Source organism: Micropterus salmoides, unplaced genomic scaffold, assembly GCF_014851395.1.
Source record: "Micropterus salmoides isolate LMB-PRFRI ecotype aquatic unplaced genomic scaffold, ASM1485139v1 Ms_hic_scaffold_2556, whole genome shotgun sequence".
Taxonomy (NCBI): Eukaryota; Metazoa; Chordata; class Actinopteri; order Centrarchiformes; family Centrarchidae; genus Micropterus; species Micropterus salmoides.
The window spans coordinates 1-24,526 of record NW_024041769.1 but is presented as its reverse complement, the minus strand read 5'-3'; the positions used below and the strand labels follow the sequence as shown (position 1 = coordinate 24,526).

The window sequence follows — 24,526 nt, the reverse complement described above, 5'->3', positions numbered from 1 at the left end:
AATGTTTTGCTAATCATGCACTTTCTTCAGCTCTAACATCCAGCATCCAACATCTGGCGTGGCCACAGGCTTCTGTCCTGTTATCGACTCTATATCCCCAAAATTACTTGTGCATCTCAGAAAATTTCAGTATTGTGAAAAGGTTTATTTTTTCCCCATAATTGAAGTCATAAAGTGAATGTAGTCTAGATTCACTACACATAAAGTGAAATTCAGGCCTTTGTTTGTTTTACTCTTGATGATTATGGCTTACAGCTCATGGAAATCAAAAAAAAAAATTAGAATATTAGTTCTGTTATATTGTAGCTCATTTCTTGGACATGTCTGTGCCTGGTGGCTCTTGATGCACTGACTGCAGCCTCAGTCCACTCCTTGTGAAACTCCCCCAAGTTCTTGAATCGGCTTTGCTTGACAATCTTCTGAAGGCTGCTAATCATGAAAATTAAAACATAAAAGGCTTTTAGTTTTTCACTTTATGTCTAAAAAATCTTTTATTTACACAATATTCTAATTTTCTGAGATGTACCTGTATGTTCATATACTATACTGGATTTTGTTAAGAGGCAAACGTGTTTGGATTGTAGGAAGGGCTAAGGTTTTGAACCCCATGTAATTAAATAACAGTCCAACCATCATCAGTCATCTGCAGTAAAGTAGAAACACTTGTATGTTTCTTTTAAATAGCAATTGTGACAAATACATGTCAAAACATAAATGACATATAAAGTGTATCTTATCTGGTACTAACCAGTAATATATCACTAAGTATATACCTGTATATCCAACTCTGCTTTTCGATAGTCAATCAGGGCCATTACTGCAGTATTTACAACACATTGCAACATTCTTGTGTGATATAACTTACCTCTGTTTACTCATAAACTTGTATGAGGGACATTCCTCTGGTCTCCTCTTAGATTTTAATGAGTATAACTCAAAAGGCCACAACACACAGCTCTGCCTGCTGCCAGTCACAAAACCATCTCCAAAGTTTCAGATGCTTCCACACTCAAAACTATTACTCATTTCAGCACAACACAAATCTGTCCTCATTTTTGTTCATTTATTTGATCTTTTCCAGATGCTCCAAAGCTTCCCTCTGTGTCAGTGAGTCCCTCTGCTGAGATAGTGGAGGGCAGATCAGTGACTCTGACCTGCAGCAGTGAGGCTAACCCAGCAGCTAATTATACCTGGTACAAGGAGAAAGGCAATCTAAACCACCTTCATCTCGCAATACAAAAACACAGCTTGTCTTCGGCTCCATCCAGTCCTCTGACTCTGGAAAGTATTACTGTGCAGCTGAGAACGAGCTGGGGAGGAAGACATCTGAATCAGTCTTTATTGATGTGAAATGTGAGTAAAACACAGCTAATTTAAAAGGCTTCAAGCAGCCAATGACAACTTTTTAAAGCTTAATTATCCAGTCAAATGTTTTGCTGATCATGCACTTTCTTCAGCTCTGCCTGTTTCATATTCACAGTCTGCTGCTGTAGTTCACTGAGCAGCTACAGTAGATGATGAAAAGGCAGATTTATTTACAATTGGTCTGCCAAATCTGCACAGATGTTCAGGGGATTCAAACCTTCAGTAATCCAGAAAACCACCTCTAAAGTTTCAGATGCTCCCACACAAATACAACATCCAGCATCCAACATCTGGCGTGGCCACAGGCTTCTGTCCTGTTATCGACTCTATATCCCCAAAATTACTTGTGCATCTCAGAAAATTTCAATATTGTGCAAAGGTTTATTTTTTCCCCATAACTGAAGTCATAAAGTGAATGTAGTCTAGATTCACTACACATAAAGTGAAATTCAGGCCTTTATTTGTTTTACTCTTGATGATTATGGCTTACAGCTCATGGAAATCAAAAAAAAGATTAGAATATTAGTTCTGTTATATTGTAGCTCATTTCTTGGACATGTCTGTGCCTGGTGGCTCTTGATGCACTGACTGCAGCCTCAGTCCACTCCTTGTGAAACTCCCCCAAGTTCTTGAATCGGCTTTGCTTGACAATCTTCTGAAGGCTGCTAATCATGAAAATTAAAACATAAAAGGCTTTTAGTTTTTCACTTTATGTCTAAAAAATCTTTTATTTACACAATATTCTAATTTTCTGAGATGTACCTGTATGTTCATATACTATACTGGATTTTGTTAAGAGGCAAACGTGTTTGGATTGTAGGAAGGGCTAAGGTTTTGAACCCCATGTAATTAAATAACAGTCCAATTATCATCAGTCATCTGCAGTAAAGTAGAAACACTTGTATGTTTCTTTTAAATAGCAATTGTGACAAATACATGTCAAAACATAAATGACATATAAAGTGTATCTTATCTGGTACTAACCAGTAATATATCACTAAGTATATACCTGTATATCCAACTCTGCTTTTCGATAGTCAATCAGGGCCATTACTGCAGTATTTACAACACATTGCAACATTCTTGTGTGATAAACTTACCTCTGTTTACTCATAAACTTGTATGAGGGACATTCCTCTGGTCTCCTCTTAGATTTTAATGAGTATAACTCAAAAGGCCACAACACACAACTCTGCCTGCTGCCAGTCACAAAACCATCTCCAAAGTTTCAGATGCTTCCACACTCAAAACTATTACTCATTTCAGCACAACACAAATCTGTCCTCATTTTTGTTCATTTATTTGATCTTTTCCAGATGCTCCAAAGCTTCCCTCTGTGTCAGTGAGTCCCTCTGCTGAGATAGTGGAGGGCAGTTCAGTGACTCTGACCTGTATCAGTGAGGCTAACCCAGCAGCTACTTACACCTGGTACAAGGAGAAAGGCAATCTAAACCACCTTCATCCTCGCAATACAAAAACACAGCTTGTCTTCGGCTCCATCCAGTCCTCTGACTCTGGAAAGTATTACTGTGCAGCTGAGAACGAGCTGGGGAGGAAGAAATCTGAATCAGTCTTTATTGATGTGAAATGTGAGTAAAACACAGCAAATTTAAAAGGCTTCAAGCAGCCAATGACAACTTTTTAAAGCTTAATTATCCAGTCAAATGTTTTGCTGATCATGCACTTTCTTCAGCTCTGCCTGTTTCACATTCACAGTCTGCTGCTGTAGTTCACTGAGCAGCTACAGTAGATGATGAAGAGGCAGATTTATTTACAATTGGTCTCCCAGATCTGCACAGATGTTCAGGGGATTCAAACCTTCAGTAATCCAGAAAACCACCTCTAAAGTTTCAGATGCTCACACACAAATACAACATCCAGCATCCAACATCTGGCGTGGCCACAGGCTTCTGTCCTGTTATCGACTCTATATCCCCAAAATTACTTGTGCATCTCAGAAAATTTCAATATTGTGAAAAGGTTTATTTTTTCCCCATAATTGAAGTCATAAAGTGAATGTAGTCTAGATTCACTACACATAAAGTAAAATTCAGGCCTTTGTTTGTTTTACTCTTGATGATTATGGCTTACAGCTCATGGAAATCAAAAAAAATAATTAGAATATTAGTTCTGTTATATTGTAGCTCATTTCTTGGACATGTCTGTGCCTGGTGGCTCTTGATGCACTGACTGCAGCCTCAGTCCACTCCTTGTGAAACTCCCCCAAGTTCTTGAATCGGCTTTGCTTGACAATCTTCTGAAGGCTGCTAATCATGAAAATTAAAACATAAAAGGCTTTTAGTTTTTCACTTTATGTCTAAAAAATCTTTTATTTACACAATATTCTAATTTGTACCTGAGATGTACCTGTATGTTCATATACTATACTGGATTTTGTTAAGAGGCAAACGTGTTTGGATTGTAGGAAGGGCTAAGGTTTTGAACCCCATGTAATTAAATAACAGTCCAATCATCATCAGTCATCTGCAGTAAAGTAGAAACACTTGTATGTTTCTTTTAAATAGAATTGTGACAAATACATGTCAAAACATAAATGACATAAAGTGTATCTTATCTGGTACTAACCAGTAATATATCACTAAGTATATACCTGTATATCCAACTCTGCTTTTCGATAGTCAATCAGGGCCATTACTGCAGTATTTACAACACATTGCAACATTCTTGTGTGATATAACTTACCTCTGTTTACTCATAAACTTGTATGAGGGACATTCCTCTGGTCTCCTCTAAGATTTTAATGAGTATAACTCAAAAGGCCACAACACACAACTCTGCCTGCTGCCAGTCACAAAACCATCTCCAAAGTTTCAGATGCTTCCACACTCAAAACTATTACTCATTTCAGCACAACACAAATCTGTCCTCATTTTTGTTCATTTATTTGATCTTTTCCAGATGCTCCAAAGCTTCCCTCTGTGTCAGTGAGTCCCTCTGCTGAGATAGTGGAGGGCAGATCAGTGACTCTGACCTGCAGCAGTGATGCTAACCCAGCAGCTAATTATACCTGGTACAAGGAGAATGAAGACTCACCAAAAGCATCAGGACAGAACTTCACCATCACTGACTTCAGAGCTGAACACAGTGGGAATTATTACTGTGAAGCCCAGAACAGAAGAGGACGTCATAACTCCATCTTACATCTGATTGTTGTGGCAGGTAAGTTTTCTACATTCACCTGTATACACAGACATTTACTGCACCAGACCTGATTCACATATTAATATGTAAAAATCGACACATTCTCACTCACATAAGAAAATAAAATGTCCTGTCTGCATTTCCTCCATCATGTCAGAGGTGGATCACACTGACTGACTGACTAACAGACAGAATCACCTGGCAAAGTGATTTATTCATATAATCCTGCTAATGAGGGACCTTACATCTGTCTGTATTTTTAGGGAATTCATCAATAATAATGAATATCATCAGGTTGACTCTGGTGGTCTTGATGCTGATTACTCTGCTTCTCCTGAATCTGTGGATGAGGTAAAACAATCACAATCCATCAGTTCAGTCACCGCTCTTTTATTCTTCAAACTTCTTTTAGTTTTAGTTTTGTGAATTTTATCATGTTAAAATTTGTATTTGTTGTTGTTGGACTCAATCCAGGAAGAAGAAAACTCTGAGGTCCACCACAGAACCAAATGAACCTATAGAGGTGAGAGAGAGAGAGACACAAAAGACCTCAAATAATATTACATATGCTAAACCTGCTCTCGCCTCATGTAGCTACATGGTAGAAGATCAGAGACCTCTTAAAGATATCACATGATAATAGTTTAGCATGATATATATATATAATTCTAAATGAATAGTGATACAAGATGATTATATGGTGTAAATCAGAACTGAGCCAGAACATTACAGTAAATTAAAAAAGAAGAATCTTGTATATTTCTGAAAATCAACAAAAAGATGCTTTGTGCTGAGCAACATGTCTACATGTGTGCCATCTATATACCTTAATTAGAATCCCCCTACTACAACCCAGATATTTTCTCTATTCTTGAGGAAGAAATTAACCATTATAAAACCACAGGAAATGTGTTAATCTGTGGGACTTGAACACTAGAACAGGGATAGCCTATTTGAACCATGGCTATGAAACTGTTTTCTAGCTTTCAGCGTAGCTCTTCTTTATTGCTTTGACCTCTATAATCAGTGTGTTCCTGGCCCGGTTGTACAGGACTCTGTTCCCACTTCTGAAGGCCTCCTCTTTGGTCTGACGAAGCTCCCTGAGTTTCTATGTGAACCAGGGTTTTTGGTTGTTGTATGTGCGGAAGGTTTTAGTCGGCACACACATGTCCTCGCAAAAACTGATGTAGGATGTCACAGTGTCAGTTAGTTCGTCCAAGTCAGTGGCTGCAGCCTCAAAACTACTTCAGTCAGTGCAGTCAAAGCAGACCTGTAACTCCAGCTTTGACTCGTTGGTCCATCTTTTCACAGTCTTTACAACAGGTTTAGCAGATTTCAGTCGCTGCCTGAATGTCGGCATAAGATGTGTCGGGATAGTGACTGCGAACCCAGCTTGCAAAACAAGTAGCCAACATAGTCTTTAATTTCTTTTTTCGTATAGAAGTACAAGTATATAAGGTAACACTTTCTATGAAGGTCATCGCTATAATGACTTATACATATATTTATAACACGATATAATGTGTCCATAAGACATTATAACAATTGTTATAATCACTTACAAACATGCATTAGGCGCTATAGCAAAGTTCATAATGTATTATGACCTTTTGATTTAATGTTTTATAACTAATAGTAATACCAGTTTATATCAATGCAAGAATCTCTGACCATGTTCCATAACACATTATAACCACCGACTCTGCCTCGTTATGAATACACTTTAGTCACCATTTACAATTAGTGATATAAAATGGAATAATAGCTTATAGTAATGTTTAATGTTATATAGCATGTCTTTGTTTGCTTTAAGTAAAGTGTTAAAATATCTATCCCTGTATAATATATTACAGGTGGACATAATATGAACTAATTATAAGACCTTCTAACACGTAATTGTTTGCTTTAAGTAAAGTGACACACATTTTGCGCAGGAAAACAACTTTTATTTATGTTTCTTCACTTTATGAACAATCTGTATGAATTTCGAACATTTTGCAGTTTAGCACAAAAACACAACATAATTACATCAAGAAAAGTCGTTGTCAGGGTGGTGAAAGATCGCTGAAGAGAAGACCTGTTGCCGACCAACATCATGTAAGAAGAGGCTCAGATGTTGTCACAGATGAATGGCGAGCCTATGGACAGGCCCTAACAGATGCAGTGGACGATTAAAGACAACCACTTCACAAAACGTAGCCTATAAAAAGACATTTTAAAGTAATTGAATGGGAATACTGTTTGGGCAGTAGGAATGAAAATCTCTTGGCACCTCACAATTCGATTTGATTACAATTCAGAGGGCAGCGATCCATCTTGATGCATCTTTTTTCTGTGTAAATTCTGGATAATTACTAAACATTTCGTTTACACATTAAAATCCAAAAGAAATGTCTCCTCAATTGCTTTAAAGGACTAGTTTACATCCCTGATTTACTTTAGTAGCCTCAGCTCCTCCGTGGTCACCAGCGTCCTACTTTAACAACCAGTTGTCGACTCCTCTGGACACTGAAATATAACACTGGTCTGTAAAGAACGGTTTTGGCTGCAGTGTACGTAACGTTAGCTAAATTAGTAACGGAGTAATGTTAATTAGTTGCGTGTCATTAATACCTAACTTGTTGAGCAATGAGAACAGCAGGTTTAAGCTAAACTGTGTTTAACTGTGTCCCGTACACATACTGTCCATCCTGCTAGTTAAGTTAAATTATATTTCAGTGTCCAGAGGAGTCGGACAACTGGTTGTTACATTGTGACCAACATATTTTTAAATATAGTGAGTACTAATATAAAAATCTACAATTTAATTTTTTTTCTCTCACAATGCAATAACTATAACCCATTATTCTGTATGGCAGGGAAATTTGGGGACCACAACTAAATATTGAATTTGACAAATGGGACAAAACAATTGTAGAATCTTTTTCCACAGCGAGTTCTGTAAGAGCATCCTACAGGTGCAGAGAAAAACACCAAATAATCTGTGTAGAGCAGAGCTCGGCCAATAATTAAATTTTACAATCGCTTAAAATCAGTTAACCCCCAGACATATCATCACAAAGCCCTAACATACCAGGAGCTGAAACCAGAGAAGAGTCCCATCAGCCAGCTGGTCCTCAGGCTCTCTGCAGTAACAAGTCCCCAACAGCCTCAGGACAGCAACACCAACTCAAGCAGACCAAATTATCAACAAGCAAAAAGAATAAATATACTGAATACTGGCAAGAAACAACCAAAACACAAAGCAAATTACAATGTTATCTGACCCTAAAAAGAGAATTCACACTGGCAAATTAGCTGAGCACAGTAAACTAAGAAAAGTGTTGACAACATACAGCCTGGCCAAAGAAAAGGGCTACCAGAAGAGAGACTGCTCCCAGTTTGACAGAGAACATGTTGAGACAGAGCTGCACTTTCTAACCTCATGTCCTAAATATAAAACCTTAAAAGAAAAACACTTCCCAAACATTTCCCAAATCTACCTCAAGTTCATTATAATACAATTATATCAGACAGACAGAAACTCTCTTATTTACTTTGGAAAATGCCCAAATGCCAAATCATGGCAGCAAAATTTATCTCCTCATACTACAAACTGAGGACAACCAGTGGAAACTCAGACTAGACTGATAGACTAGATTGTACACTAATATATATTATTATTATTAGTTTAATCATTATTGTTTGTAATTTTAAAAGAGAGAGGCTAAGCATTTGGTCAAAAAAATAATTCACTTTTAAACCTGATTTGATGTTTTATGAATTCTAATTATATGCAGGTTTAATGAAAGAGGTTCATTGAGCCTCATTTTGTCGTCTCTCCCATCAGTTAAACTCTGATCCTGTGTATGAGAACATCTCAGACTTTAAGAGCGTCACTGCAGCACAGACAGAAGACACAGAGCAGCAGGAAGACATGGTGTGAAGTCCAGTCAGGTTAGAGCCTCCTGCATCCAATAAAACAGGCCGACTTCAGATTTACAGTGAAATTTAAAACTCTAACTTTACTTTAAGTTTTATGTGATTTTCTTCAGATGCAGTTGAACCAGACTCATGGAAACAAAGTAGGACGACTGAAATATCAACGCAGAGATCGAAGCTGTGGAGGAAGTGGATCCATTTACCTACAACTCCAAACGTTTTCCTTTTCAGTTTCCAGTAGCAGCAGCAGGGTGGAGTCAGCAGCACAGACAGCAGCCGCATGTAGCAGAAAGTTTAGAAGAAGGTGGTGTTGGCAGGTTGAACTGAATCATGTCGACGTTTCAGACGTGATTTATTGTTTAGATCAGCGGATAGTCAGGTTGTCTGTGACTTATCTTACTGCTTAAACTATAATGTAAGCTTATTATTTCCAGTTAGTTATATTAGTTAGTTATATTACAGAATGTGAGGACTGAACTGTGAAGTTTTTATGGAAAATGTTATTTTGAACTGAACAAAATAAACAACTTCTGTGTTTGCACCTGTCCTGGTTGAAGTCTGTTCAAAACAGAGACAGTGAACTGAAAGCATCACATTTAACTCCATATACACTATTTCACACATTGCAAGTAGCACACTTTGCTAGATGTTACTTTTTCTAAGAATTCCTGTGGCTGATTCAAATTAACAGCCAGCTTCCACAACAAGTGATGGACCTGTTGGACAACTCTGTAGTTGGAAACATTTGTGTGATAAAGGTTTGGATTTCAGCTTGTCTGCTAATTTTTCAGAACATAATGTTATTTACCAGCTTTAAATAAAATTAAAATGTGTTCTTTTGCTTTGGCTTATTCTTCACATTCTCAGTTCTTGTCACTATGAGGATGAAATGTGCCACAGTGTAATAGATGATTTGGGATGTTGCTGATATGAGGATGCACAGACAGTTTAATGAAGAGGAGCTTAACCTAACTTTGAGCTGCAAATGTCAATTTAGTCCATTTTTGGTGTCATATATGGGAGCAGAGCAGGTTGAGGTTAACTAAATGTGAAGCCTTTCAGAATAAAAGACCATCATTGATAGCTTATGCAAAACCAATCACAAAAATCTAAAGTTTGTTGCTATTGTGATGTCAAAGATGTCGGTCCCCAATATCTGCATTGACACTTTCTGAACTTTATCTGGACCTCTAATACTTAATGAATTAAATGTCCAGGGTAAACGAGCTAAAATGCAAATAATTTTGTGTAGAAGTGAAAATAAAGCAACAAAGGTAGATTTGAGTAAACATTCAGTGATGGATGGTAAAATGTTTTAGCGTCCTGATTCAGTATCTGTGATGTTTCACTGTCCTCTAGTGGGGAAGCTTCAGTGTGGCCCATTCAGGCTTCATCTCTCTGCTCCCTCGCTGTCTGTTTTAAAGAGTCAGTTCATCCAACTTATAAAAAGATATATATTCTCTCTTACCTCCAGGGGTCTCTAGCCATACATTGAGTTTAAGTTGTTACTGTGAGGTTTGGATGTTTTTTCAAATGTTAGGTGACTCATTCTCTGTGTTTTAATACTAATTTAAATCTAGGACATCTCTACACACAGTTTAACCAAATGAACCACCTAAATAAGTCAAAGTCATTAAAACACTTTTTTCATAATCAACATCATTATACCACTGTTGTGTGTCCGTACCAGATCCTACCAGTCCACTTGATTATGTGTTACATGCTCATGTTTGGTAAACACTAACAGGCATGTGAGTTTCTCAGGTCTCAGTGTTCTGTATGTCTCAGCAAAGAGAAGCAACCTGACTGAAAAGTGAACAGAGAAGAAAGAAACCAGGAAAAAAACATTCTGATTCATAAATTATTGTTTTCCCTTCTTATAATTAACTCTGCTTTTCATCAAGTTCAGTAAAACAGCCTCATTCACAGGTTCAATGTATTCCTGTTCCTTCACTGCACCTGCAGACTGTGTGACATCCTGCCTCAGTTCACACAGAGATAAAGAGTCAGAATGACTGTGAGTGAGTTGCAAACTGTAATTGTTAAAAAACATTTCCTTATCATTCATTCTGTCTAATCCTTCTTCTCTCTGACATGTTTCTCAGCACTGCTGTATCACTGTCACTTACAGAATGACAGTGAGTGAGAGAGATTCAAAATGTAATTTAAGACAAAGTTTATTTACGTTCTGATTTCTGTGATTTTAATTCATTGTTTCTGATCTACTTTTCTTACATGTTTCTCTATACTGAATAAACACTGAGCTCAGCATGTGACTTTTTACATCCCATTCTTCTGCATCTCTGTGAACTCATACTGGTATAAAGGTTTTTTCACTGTCTAAAGATGCACTTGAAGTGTCAAGTGATGCATCAAACCAACTTTTACATAATGCTTAAAAACATAATTTGTTTTCTCTTTTTGAATGGTCTTTTCTTGTGTCAGTGGTAAGCAGCAAAACAGGTTTAATACCAACAGGTCATAAGACTATTTTCTTATTCTCTATAGTTGTAAAATGTCAAACTTTATTTTGCTAACTTGCATTCAGCTCATCATGTATATTGATAATCTCAAGAAGTTGGAAAAGCTAGAGCAGATTATAAATAAACAACACCCAAAAGGCTAAACTTGCTAAAGAAATGTACTGGGGAATTTTGATGCACTGCACAATGATTTTATATTCATGGCACAGTATTCAAGCTGTTTTGCACCTCACCTAAACCTTATAATGACAGGGAAACCCTGATCACATTACCTCAGAGTCATTATAGATAGGATTGTGCATGTTTGTCTTTTGTGTCTTAAATGACACAATGCACATTTTGAACTTTGACTGCCGTGTGTGCACAAGCGAGCTTGGCAAGTAAATAATAATAAATAATAGGATTTATAGCACAGCGGTGCCGTCGTCACGGTGTGTCTGAAAGGCCCATAAGCTTGTACCTGATGTCCTCAACCCTGGACAAGACATGCGGCTTAGTAACATTAGGCTACTTCCAATAAATGTAGCTAACGTTACATAGCAGCCAAAAAACGTGCTGTTAGCTTTCCTGCTCATCTTCCAGACCAGAGTCTGAAGCCCAGGGAAGATGTTTGCTAGCGTCAACGGCAAGTTCGAGTGAATTGGATATTGGAAAGATTTCCAATCTGGCCACGTAAATTATGATTTTGGGTCTCTTTTGACTGTGTATAACTGAGCAAGACTTTGTGTTTGGACTTCTCTGTGCCTGTGTTCACCCTGCTTTTATTCAGAAAAGACATAAAGCTTTAAATAATTAGAACAGACAGGTAACACGTGGGAGAAGAATGATACATGTAGCGCTCCTACCCTCTAGCAAGTGTGTATGGGCAGGGCCCTGAGTTCTTTTAGTCAGTCACTGTCTACTGGAGCGAAGTGTCGATGCCCATGAGCGGGACAGACAGGAGCAAGAGATGAGCCTTCGGCGTCCTTTTCCCACGTGGCCAGAGAAACTCTGAGCAGCCTGGTAGCTCAGAGCGCTATCTGGTTTTCTTCAGCGTTTCCTCGTTGAAAACATTGTATAAGTCCACTTAATTAGCTTTGCTAGCTAACTGAAGATATACTGTCCGTTCACTTTTCCAATGAATGTACTATGTAGCCTACTGTGCTGCTTTATTTAGCTAGCATTACATACCCCGTGAAACAGTCAATCAAGACTCCTCGGTGGATTCTTCGACTTCCCACGAACTAGCAGACATAATCCCAGCACAGAATGTCGAGTAGACAATCCCGAAATTAGCCCACAGCTTGGTATGAACGTTAGTTAAGACTTCTCACTTTACTTCGTCTGCAAAGCTAACACAGTTCTCCGAACTCTTTTTTCCTCGTCTCTGTCCATCACTCCGCTCACACACTCACCTCGCCCCTCCCGCACCTGCTCATGCACTCCCCTCATGCCCACTCGAATCACCCAATCAAAACCGACTCCTAGACTCCAGCACAACCACCACAGATAGACAAGTTGCATATACAACCCATTAACTCGTCATAACATGTTTTTTTAACTAAACATTATCTTTTAGTTATTTATCAAATAACATGTGCAACATACAACAGTTTTAACAAAAATACATCACCATATTTTTACCATCAATATTCCATGACTTTTAATATCAAATTTACTTATAATAAACTCTTTTAACCCAGTATACTATTTATTCTGGGTTACATACAGAACAATCAAGTATTTTATGTACCACTGTTCTATCCCAGTAAAGTGTGTAAAATGTCATTTTATTCATTTCATTTTGGATAACTTGTGTGTTGAGACGTAAGCTGTACTTGCAGTTATTTTAAGATGAACGCACCAAAGCAGAAACACCCAGAGGAAACAAATATTCATAACATTATAATATGATAAACACCTTATAAAATTCTCTGTTCCAGTTCAGGTTCAGGAACTTTTTATGACAAAGACTCCAAATAATTGGTCAGATAATTGAGGATTTTGAAGCTTGTCCGGGGTAAGTTTCCCCAAATCATATTGGTAGTAGAGCTGAACAATTACTTGCTTTCAATTAATTACTAATTACCAATAATTACTTGAGATAATCATGATTAAAAAGTTGGTTAATTATACAGAGCATCTGACTCGTTTTAAACAGTCATGCAGTTACAAATTCATTCCATTGTCATCCTTGTGTAACAGACTCTCTTGTCAATCACAAGCATCATTCGCAGGCTCGGATTAAGAAGTCAGAGGCCCCTGGGCACAATGTCTTTTAGGGCCTCCACCCGCCGACCCACACACACATGCGCACAATCAAGATTTTGAATTATTATTTGTTGGAAACACCTCAAGTTAATACAGGACTGATTTATCTGCTGGGCGCTATTATCGGCCAATATGAGCTAATTCCATGTAAATTGGTATCTGCGTTTCTAACAGCCGATTAATGACTATTAAAAAAGAAACGGAGAGACAGATCTTTCAATCATACATGATGGTGTGACGCCCCTGTGTGGCTTGACTGTGTATATGTACCGCATAGTGTCACCGGAAGGTGCTCTGCAACTCCCCTGTACACATCCTCCATCATACAGGATTGGTGATAACAGCACCACAAATCCACCACATAACAAAGCAATCAGCTGACCAGAGTGAGCAGAGCATACAGAACCAATTACATTACATTAACATTATCTAGCTACTCTTTCAAATGTGCAAAGGTGTGAAATCTTAAAATTGTAGACAGTCATGTAGTAGTTGAGAAATGGTTTCCTGTAGCTAAAGAGTGCTGGTTGTGAATATGCTTATTCTCTCTCACTTTCTCTGCATGTTCTAGCAAATATTTGATGTGCAGTTGTTTCCATGTTCAGTTGTTGAGACTGTAATCTAATTTTTTTTAACATAATCCATTTAGGAAAAGGTATTATAGCGTACATACACAACAGCTCTCAATATCGTCTCTACAGGATTCACACTGATCAACACCTGTACACATCCTCCATCATACAGGATTTGATACCACATGATTGAAACAATGCTTTCCTGGACCAGCAGCAACAATATCAATACATATCCGTGCTTACTGTAAATCACCTGGCATTATGTAAACACATACTGCCAACCTCTAATCCAGTTATATGAAGAAGATTCTTCCATAACTCGCACACAAACACGAAAGACTGTTGCACTAGTTTAGGTTCACAGCTTCTAGTGACAGATGAGCGCCGAAGCAAGGCTAACATTAATAACAGTGCTCTGTGATTTTCTCACACAGACGATCGCCGTGTTCCCAATCAGAAAAAACACCAACAAATTGATTTTTTTTAGTTGAATAAAGCGTACAGGCAAGGTTAAGCAGGGATCCGCTCTCTGTAAACTTGAGGTAACGTTAACTTAGCGCACCTTACCGCACATCACAGGCTGAGGCTGGATATTTGATCCTTCCTTTATGAAAGACACACACACACACACACACACACACAAAGAATTCTCTATTTTATGGGACTGCATTGTAGTTATTGATTATATTTTTAAAAACATTACGTATCTGAGTGTGTATGTTTGTGTGAGCATTCGTAAGAAACTTTGTGGGGGCAGTGTTGTGAATTATTTTAGCATTATAGCCTAAATTGTTATCATTAATTACTAGAGCAATGGTGGTCTACACTGTTATCATTTAAAGTGTTATTTTATAGTGTAAAGTTAGAGATCACAGTGTTAAAACTCTATAGTTCTGAGTGTATGTGCTCCTTTCTGTATCTAACTGCCCAGGCTCAGCAGTAGCACATGTGTGTGAGTGAGCAAGCACAGTGGGAGGCAGCATCAAAAACACCTGCAAAGGAAAATAAAGAAGCAGAGTTTGTGAAAATTGTATTACAAAACATACATCAATGTAGTCCATCACAGTAAGAATGTCCTGTTTCTAGCACAGAGCACAAACAACACCAGTTTATTCCACAAAAGTCAGGTTATGGATGAAATGGCATGATCAAGCAGAGGGCATGCAAAGGACACAGAGAGGAGGAGCAGGCAGTCAGGGACTTTCCCAGATCCAGGTGCAGTAGGAAAGAGAGCCAAGAGATGATGTGAAGCCAAGAAACAGAGCTATAAAAGGAGGTCCAAAAGGAGGTGAAAGTCAGTCGTTACATGGTTTTCATGTCGACTCGGGTCTCTGATCTGGTAACAGAATGGGGCTCTATTTTGCACCGATCTCTGACGCACTCCGGTGGAACTTTTGTATTCTAATTGGTGTCTGTTTTTGTTGAGAATAAAAATGTTGGTAAAAGTTCAAGCTTTCTTATCTGGCCCAAGTCTTGAATTTGTTACACGACAACAGTTTTTCTGGACCTCAAAAAAGCTTTGATACAGTTAATCATAATGTTCTTGTTTCCAAACTCTCAAAGTTAGATTTTTCAAAAAAAAAACTTTGGCTTGGTTTTAATCATATCTTGCAAATCATGAACAGTGTGTCATTATTAACAAAACAAAACATGATCTTTTGTAGTGTTTTGTTAAGTGTAAAACAGGAATCCCACAGGGGTCGGTGTTAGGTCCAATCCTCTTTAGTCTATTTATAAATGACCTCCCGAAAAATTGGATGTCAAGATACATAATCAACATATAGAGCAAGTTTCAGAAGTTAAATATCTAGGCTTAATGCTGGACCCTCACTTGAACTTTGATAAACATGTTTAAAAAAATAGGGAGAGCTATGAAAGCAAATTTGTATCTATTCAAATTAATTAGTGATTGCTGAACATTTGATGCAGCCAAAACATTTGTTCATACAATGATTTTCTCACACTTGTTACCTCATGGTCACAGGCAGGTATAGGTGTGATTAAAGCATTGGAAGGATTATACAATCGTGCCCTAAAAATATTAAGAAGCCCATTAGATCACTTCATTGTCACGTCCTAAGAGACCTGAACATGTTGAGCATTTGAAAACACAAACCTCATCATGAAGTGTTTGCATGGACAGACTTCTCAGGCTCTCTGTGAGATGGTACAGCCATTAAAGGCCTTTGGATTGTCAACCAGAAATACATAAACTGCAGGGAATTGAAAAAATATTTCTCTGCACCCCCAAACAGCGCTCCCGTAAAAGGCCTCTTCGTCTGAAAGTCCCGGGCTGAATCTCAGTCCCGGTACATCCCCGCTCACCAATCAGAGTGGGCACAGGATGTATACATTTTACAACAACAAATGAAACTACAGCAAAACGTGTGGGATAATGGCGTCAGCCGAACTGACACAGTTTTGTCCGTCCTCTGCCTGGCGTCAACTCACACTGGAAATGTTTGAGCAGCAGAGCGTTTAGCCTGCCCCACATTGTTGACGTGTTGTTAATTTGTCATTTTGTGTGTTTCTACTACCAAAAACAGCTCTCTGTGAACCGGTTTAGTTCCGTTCTCTGCACGGCTTCACAGTCCACATAGAGCATTTCAGAATAAGAGTGTTTTGCCTGCCACATTTTGCTGACTTGTTCAGTTGTCCTTGACTTTTGTGCTTCTACCATGGTTAAGTAGGCCAGTTATTTTTTTTGTCTGTTGTAACTGTGTATTTTGTTAATATATGATCGGGAGTCTGCACAGGATTCTTTATTTTGAAAATCGTGCCACATCACAGTTTAGATGTCTGTCTGTCTGATGTTGTAATGCTAGATGACATCATTTATCTATAGACAGGTTTCTGTGCAACGTCATCACAGAGATGCAGCACGCAGCTAGAGGGCAGAAAGCAGCACTCTGTCTTCGCGACATTTCAGTCTATGCGGTATAGCGGCAGTGTTGGGCACGTTACTCAGAAGTTTTAATCAGTTTCTTTTTACTTATTACTCCTTTAAAAAGTAATTATACTACTTTAGTCATTACTGGGTATTAAAAGTAACTAGTTACGTTACTCATTATGTTACTATCACTTTCAAGCCTCCACACCCACCATCTTTAAAAGTGAAAAAGGGAAAACTTGTTCAGCAGCTCATTTTAGAAATAAATCCACTTTCCTGGAACAATTATTAAGCTAAGGAGTCAACAACCAGACGAACAGAAAACACTGCAGGCTCTAAGACCAGACGATGCTGTACAGTAGGCTATAGGCTACGGATATATTTAAACATAACAAAAAACAAAGCAAGTCTCTCCCAACATTTTCACTAATAGCATATTCGTAACAGCAGCAACGAGTATGGTTTTACGCCACTGGCTGAGATAAAAAAGAAAAGCAAGTCTCTCCCAACTTTTGAACTAACTTTACTGTTTTACACAGGCATTTATAAGAGAAGTATCCAGTGCTTTTACAAAACAACAAAACGTTGCTTAAAGCCACTCTCTCCTGCCAAGTGGATGCTTCACTGGCAGTAGCAGTGGAGTTTCAAATTCAAATTAGCTTTATTGGCATGAATGTAATAACATTGCCAATGCATCAAATTATATAAATAAATAAATAAGTGTGTGTGTTAAAAAATAAAAATATATGTAATTAAATAAAATAAATAAATGAAACAGTAACATGTGTGTGTGTGTATATTAATAGACAAAAAATAAAATAAAATAAAAAACAGAAAAAAAGAATAAACATCCGGTGGAGCCTTTAACCTATTGTACTGCACATTAACTGCATGTAACTCAGTGGTATTTGGTGATTCATTGTAGAACTGGATGAAAACCAAATCATTTCCCCATGAGATTGTAGACATGTTGCATAATTAACTCTTATTTTCTGTCTTCACTGTAAAATAACTCACAATGAAAACATATTAAAACAGGATTTGTTATCTTGTCTTAAGACTTTTTAAATTCTCTGGATCAGATAAAACTTGTGCATCATCAGAGAAATTCCCTGATTATCTGTTCTTGTATCTTTAATTAACTTTTCTTGGTAAATGTGTTATTCAGTAATATTGTTCCTTACTTTCAGGTGCAAAACACTTCATGGGTCCAGGTTTTAACTTATTCTGATCCATCCACACAAACACATGAGTGAAAAGATGAAGTCAGATATTTTTAAGTGATTAGTGTTACAAGATCTGTCCAATCAAGTGTTCTTGTGGACGTTGATGATGAATAATGCACTCATTTAGCTTATTTACCCACTAGAGGTCATCAGTAGACATGGTGGTGTCCAAAGACACTGAACCAGGATCATTTGCTTGGTCTCCTGTCTTCAGCACTGCTGGACTGTTGGACATTTTGTGTCTTTATGTTTATGTGCTTTAGGTTTTCTGTTTGATTTAAAAATAAAAACATCCTTCTAGTTTGGCATAACTAACACGTGCCTTATGTGAATCCCCCCCACACACACACACACACGCACACACACACAGTATATATCGTCTAACAATTGAAGGAAGGAAAATGATTAAGCCAACCTCTTATAGGACATGAACATTACCACTCTCCTTCAGTCTTTAGTCCACTGCTTCAGTATCAAAGTGTTCAACTTGTATCCATGGTAACAGGAACCCATGTAGTTTCTGATAAAGGAGGAAATCAAGCTGCACCTCCACTTTGTGTTTGTATGAAATATTGTCCATGTAAATTATGCTCCACTGTGAAAACTCAACCTCATATTGAATTAAATGTTGAATGTGTTCTTGTTTTCTCCTCCAGATGCTCCAAAGCTTCCCTCTGTGTCAGTGAGTCCCTCTGCTGAGATAGTGGAGGGCAGTTCAGTGACTCTGACCTGCAGCAGTGATGCTAACCCAGCAGCTAATTATACCTGGTACAAGGAGAATGAAGACTCACCAAAAGCATCAGGACAGAACTTCACCATCACTGACTTCAGAGCTGAACACAGTGGGAATTATTACTGTGAAGCCCAGAACAGAAGAGGACGTCATAACTCCACCTTACATCTGATTGTTGTGGCAGGTAAATTTTTCCACATTCACCTGTATACACAGACGTTTACTGCACCAGACCTGATTCACATATTAATATGTAAAAACCAACACATTGTCACTCCTATAGTTGGTACAACGGAAATAAAATTTCTGTCTGCATTTCTAGACTGTTTTTCTGTAGCTGTGACTACAGACAGTATCAACTGGCAAAATGACTTACCAATCTAATCGTACAAGTAAGGTATATCGCATATATATTTTTTTTTATTTCTAGGGAATTCAACAATAGTAATGAATATCATCAGGTTGACTCTGGTGGTCTTGATGCTGATTCCTCTGCTTCTCCTGAATCTGTGGACGAGGTAAAACAATCACAATCCATCAGTTCAGTCACCGCTCTTTTATTCTTCAAACTTCTTTTAATTTTAGTGTTTTGAATTTCATTATTGTTTACATTTGTATTTGTTGTTGTTGGACTCAATCCAGGAAGAAGAAAACTCGGAGCTCCACCTCTGAACCAAATGAACCTGTAGAGACGATAGAGGTGAGAGAGAGGTCCTGTTGACAAAATGTCCCACAGTTATAATAACTTGGCTCATAAATGCTCTGGAAAGTGTGAAGTGAATTTATGTTTGAAATACAACTTGCTGAGTAGAAACCAGTAATACGTTTACTTGTAAACGTGACTGAATACATTTTTGATCTAATCTAATTATATGCAGGTTTCATTGAGCTTCATTTTGTCGTCTCTCCCATCAGTTAGACTCTGATCCTGCGTATGTCAGTGTCTCAGAATTTAAGAGCGTCACTGCAGCACAGACAGAAGACACAGAGCAGCAGGAAGACATGGTGTGAAGTCCAGTCAGGTTAGAGCCTCCTGCATCAAATAAAACAGGCCGACTTCAGATTTACAGTTAAATTTAAAACTCTAACACAAGTTTTATGTAATTTTCTTCAGTTGCAGTTGAAGCAGACTCACCTCATGGTAGGACGGCATTGAAGCATCACAGTAGAGCGAGTCTGTGGAGGAAGTGGATCCATTTACCTTCAACTCCAAAAGTTTTCCTTTTCAGTTCTCAGTAGCAGCAGCAGGGTGGAGTCAGCAGCACAGACAGTCAGCAGCAGCATGTAGCAGAAAATCCTGACGAGTTTCTGTGTGCATGGGGTCATTCATGGAAGCAGAGCAGGTCGAGGTTCACTAAGTGTGAAGCCTTTCAGAATAAGAGCCCATCATCGATAGTTTGTGCAACACCTTAATTATGAGTCTTTGTTCAGCCAAAATAAGTCAATTATCAAAAGTTTGCTGCTATTGCAATATCTAATATGCTGCTCCCCAATGTGAGCTGTTGACACTTTGTGAACTTAATCTGCGCCAATAATACTAAATAAAGTGAATGTCCAGGGTAAAGCTAAAATGCAAATAGTTTCAATACTAAAATTTGAAAATAAAAAGCCAAAGTAAACTACAATTTGATTTAACAATCAGTGATGGATGGTAAAATGTTTCAGCGTCCTGATTCAGTATCTGTGATGTTTCACTGCCCTCTAGTGGTGAACCTTTGTTGTGGCACATTCAGGCTTCCTCACTCTGAGAGCTCCCTCCACTGCCTGTTTCAAAGAGTCACTTCACCCAAATTACAAGAAGACATATTTTCTGTCTTACCTCCAGCAGCATCTTGTCAGATGTGCTCTGTGTTACAGTGACACAGAGTCAGAATGACTGTGAGTGAGAGAGCTGCAAAATGTAATTCATTGTTTCTGATCTACTTTTCTTACACTTTTTGCATCCCATACTTCTGCAGTCCATCTCTTTGAACTTATACTGGTATAAAGGTTATTTCACTGTCTAAAGATGCACTGGAAGTGTCAAGTGAGCATCAAACCAACTTAAACACCTCTCTTGTTTTTGCGCTTGTTTTTTTGAATGGTCTTTTCTTAAATAGGTTTGATACCAACAGTAATATTATTTATTATTAAAATACTTATTCTCTCTTATTTATAGTTGTAAAATGTCAAACTTTTTTGATGTGGGTGTTGTTGTGTGATGTTGCATTCAGCCCATCATGTATATTAGTAATCTAAAGAGGAAGGAAATCTAGTTGTCTAACAGCCTGACATCCGTTTTTTGCTCACTGACCACAGAGGAAAGGTATCTTTAAAGACAGCGTCCTTCTTCACTGTAAGTAGAATTGTTTATTGATGTGAGTGATACTGTATATCTCCTGTGTACATTATTTTATCTGCTGACATGTTTTATTGTCTCTGAAGCCACACAGAGAGATGAGAGGAGCAAATATGAGTTTAACTGCAGCAGCGAGAGGATTTGTCGTCTTCCTTCTCTCTGTGTCAGGTACTGAATATCTAAACTTACATTCATTGCAATAAAAGAGGGAATATGTGAAAATGCGGGTCTTGTAAAAGTAGGCTGAAGGTCACATGTAGAAATTAGTGGCTTAGAGTTGTGTGAAAGGCAAACCCAGAAAAGCTAGAAACATTAGTTTTAATTTACAGTTGTGGAAACTCCCCAGATGTTAATATTTTTTAATATAGTTGTTTGTGTTTGTGTACATTTTATTGGATATTAGAAAGTTTGCTGTGGCCAACTTCTTTTGCTTTGTCCTTTGCAAAAAGTAGGCTACCTGTGTGCTAAGTACTTTTACATGCTGTAAACTGAGAATATCGTGGTTTTTAATTGTGACTCTTTAAAAACAAATTGTCCTGTTTAATTTGCTCTATAGCTGAGCCTGCAGCTGCTTTTATCACAGTATAGTTTTTGGAGGTATATTGGTCTCACAGTGAAGTCATCACAGACGAACTTCTCTCAAATATTCATACATCTGCACCAAACCCTGCTAGTTCCTCTCACACCTCAGTGTTCTGCATTTCTTTTTCGTCTTCACACTTACGCAGCAACCTGACCACACAATGAACAGAGAGAACTGACCAAGAAAAGCACAGACTCTCCCATAACTGATACAGTATTTCTCCTCTTACTTTGGTTAGTAGTGTTGTAGTCAAGACCAAGAACAAAGTTTATATAGACAGAGACAAGAGCAAGACCTTTAGGGGCTGAGACCAAGTCGAGACCAAGACCAGTTCCCCACATTACATGACACATAATAAAATGTGGAACGAGATCACAGGTACTGTACTTCTCTAATTGTTCTAAAAGATCCACATTCCCTTTAAAACACCCACATACAAACACTAAGAACACAATAAATGTCAAATTAGTTCTTATTTCTTTCATATTTAAAGGCAGATGGTAATTGTGGTTTTAAACTATTCTTTATGGTCAGAACAAACACTTGATGCCAAACAGTGGATCACTTCACAAATCTGAGGTTTTTTCAACAAACATGCACAAGTTAAATTAAGTTAAAAAAAATTCAGTCCCTTTTCCTCAAGAAACTAAATATCTTAATAGTAAAATTAAGTGTGAATTCATTTGTGATTCAAATGAATAAAATCAAACATTTATTAAACATTTGTATTATTGTTATTGAGGAAAATTACTTTAATTATCATTATTGTTTTATTACATAATACAATTTTTTGTGCAAGCATTAGGTTTTCAGGTTACTCTTGTCTTCCGTATTTGATCCTTCATTTTGATCTGCAACTGTGTATTCAAACTCAAAATTAGCTCTTTTAAAGTAAAGTGCCGTGTGCTTATGGCCATACAGAGAAACCTATTTAATATGTACATTTTCCATAGAAGTGGAGGAGTGTTACTTGGTCTCCACTCCCTGCCGTCACATCTCAAAGCTAACTCTCTCACACAAATGAGGAAGCGGTACCACAGAGTGCAGCTTTAATGTCTGGAGCTGTGTGCAGCTGACAGTAGCTAACGGTGATGTTACTTAACTTACACATTAGCAACGTAGCTTTTTGTGGCCTGTCTCATTATCACAAGCGAAATTGTATCTTAGGAACAAGTTGTCACCACATGCCCTGTCCTCAGTCTCAAACTAACTAACTTCATTAGCTACTTCCCTCAACAGATTGCTGTGTGTTTTCTTCTGGACGCTGTTTGACAGATTCATTCTTTATGGTTTATGCAGCTAAATGTTATTACGAAGATTTTGCTGACATATCTTCCTGCTCCCAGAAAGCCACAGCTTCGCCTGTCTCCCCCATTCACTTTCTTGTGTGAGTGCGTGTGAAGGAGGGCGGGGAGGGGTGACAGCCATTAACAGTAACAACTCCGTTTTTAATTAGCGTTATTGGTTGCATTTGAAGCAATACGTTTTACATCAAAAGTTAGTATATTAACAAATAAATCAGACAACATTCAGGCAATATATTGATATTTCCAAAGTTCAGACTGGTCTTGAAATAATCCAGAGTCGAGAACAAGAACAAATGCAGCCAATCCCGAGAGGGGACCGAGACCATCAAAAGGTGGTCTTGAGACCAAGACCGGTCTTGTGTACTACAACACTACTGGTCAGTGTCGGAAAGAATAATACAAAACAGCCCTATGGATGCATTTTGTTGAGATCCTCAAATCTGAAACATCTGGAAGTACAAATATTTCTGTGTCCCAACAACAAAGAAGTAGCTTGTCGACGCTGCATGAGCTGCTCTCCCTCTCTGTCGCGCTCCTCGACCTCTCGTTTCTACTGCCACCACCTCAACAGAGAGGAGCAGACACACCTACAGGCAGGAGAAAAGCGTCTCCCCACAGATCATCACACAAGGTGATGGTCTTTTCAACTTCATTGTTGCAGAAGAAGTGACGCCCACTTTCCCAGGGAGACATAAACAGCTGTGAATAGAAAAGAGCAGAGGAGCACAATCACTTAGAGAGTAGCCTGGCTGAGGGGAAGAAGGAGGTGAAATGCTACCTCCATTTTGTTTGGAGCATGTGGCCAGGAATTACACACTGTATGTTTAACGTTATTGTTAAATGCAGTTGTTTATTTTGGTTGTAATTCCTGGTGTGCTCTGTGTTACAGTGATTCAGGGCCAGAACAGCTGGGGAGTGACTTACACCTCTACTCAGATCTGTGCCTTAAAAGGATCAACAGTGGAAATAAGCTGCACCCTCACATACCCATCCAGAATAAATGGCCGTCATACTAAAGTTAAGGAAACATTCTGGTTTACTAAATTGAAAGATAAAGAACCGTTGTTGAATCTGAAAACAAAGTCAGAGTATTCAGGTCGTGTCGAGTATACCTGTAATGAAAACTTCTGCTCTCTGAGAATCACAGACCTGAGAGAGAGCGACTCAGCTGAGTACAAGTTCAGGTTCATAACAAACCAACCAGATGGGAAATATACTGGTTCACCTGGAGTCACTCTGTCTGTCACAGGTAACATTTTTATCTGAATATTTATTAATTTAGTTCCAAGTGTTCAACATCTTATGAAGGTTATTGTGTTTCTATGTTGACAGTTCAGTGTAAAATGAAGACATCTGTTCCTCTTTTATTTATAGATCCTTCTAGTTCGGTATTTTCCAATATGTGCCTTAGATGGACCCTCAAACCACACACACACACACACATGACATGAAGATTACCACTCTCTTTTAAACGTCTTCTTTGCATTAGTAATAAAGTGTCTGCACCTCCACTTTGAGTTTGTATGAAATATTGTCCATTTAAAATGCTCCACTGTGAAAATTCAACCTCATACTGAAATTAAATGTTAAATGTGTTCTTGTTTTCTCCTCCAGATGCTCCAAAGCTTCCCTCTGTGTCAGTGAGTCCCTCTGCTGAGATAGTGGAGGGCAGTTCAGTGACTATGACCTGCAG

General features: G+C 38.1%; 2 long non-coding RNA genes across 2 annotated transcripts; both read left to right on the top strand.

Annotated features, from left to right (window-relative positions):
- The first annotated feature begins 4,484 nt into the window (after positions 1 to 4,484).
- On the top strand, positions 4,485 to 8,989 carry LOC119919125. Its single transcript, XR_005447619.1, has 5 exons — positions 4,485 to 4,545; positions 4,791 to 4,878; positions 5,002 to 5,050; positions 8,357 to 8,463; positions 8,562 to 8,989. It is a non-coding gene; the product is annotated as an uncharacterized LOC119919125 (long non-coding RNA).
- Positions 8,990 to 18,727: 9,738 nt separating this feature from the next.
- LOC119919126 lies at positions 18,728 to 19,308 on the top strand. The gene is made up of 3 exons (XR_005447620.1): positions 18,728 to 18,789; positions 19,036 to 19,123; positions 19,248 to 19,308. It is a non-coding gene; the product is annotated as an uncharacterized LOC119919126 (long non-coding RNA).
- Positions 19,309 to 24,526: the final 5,218 nt, after the last annotated feature.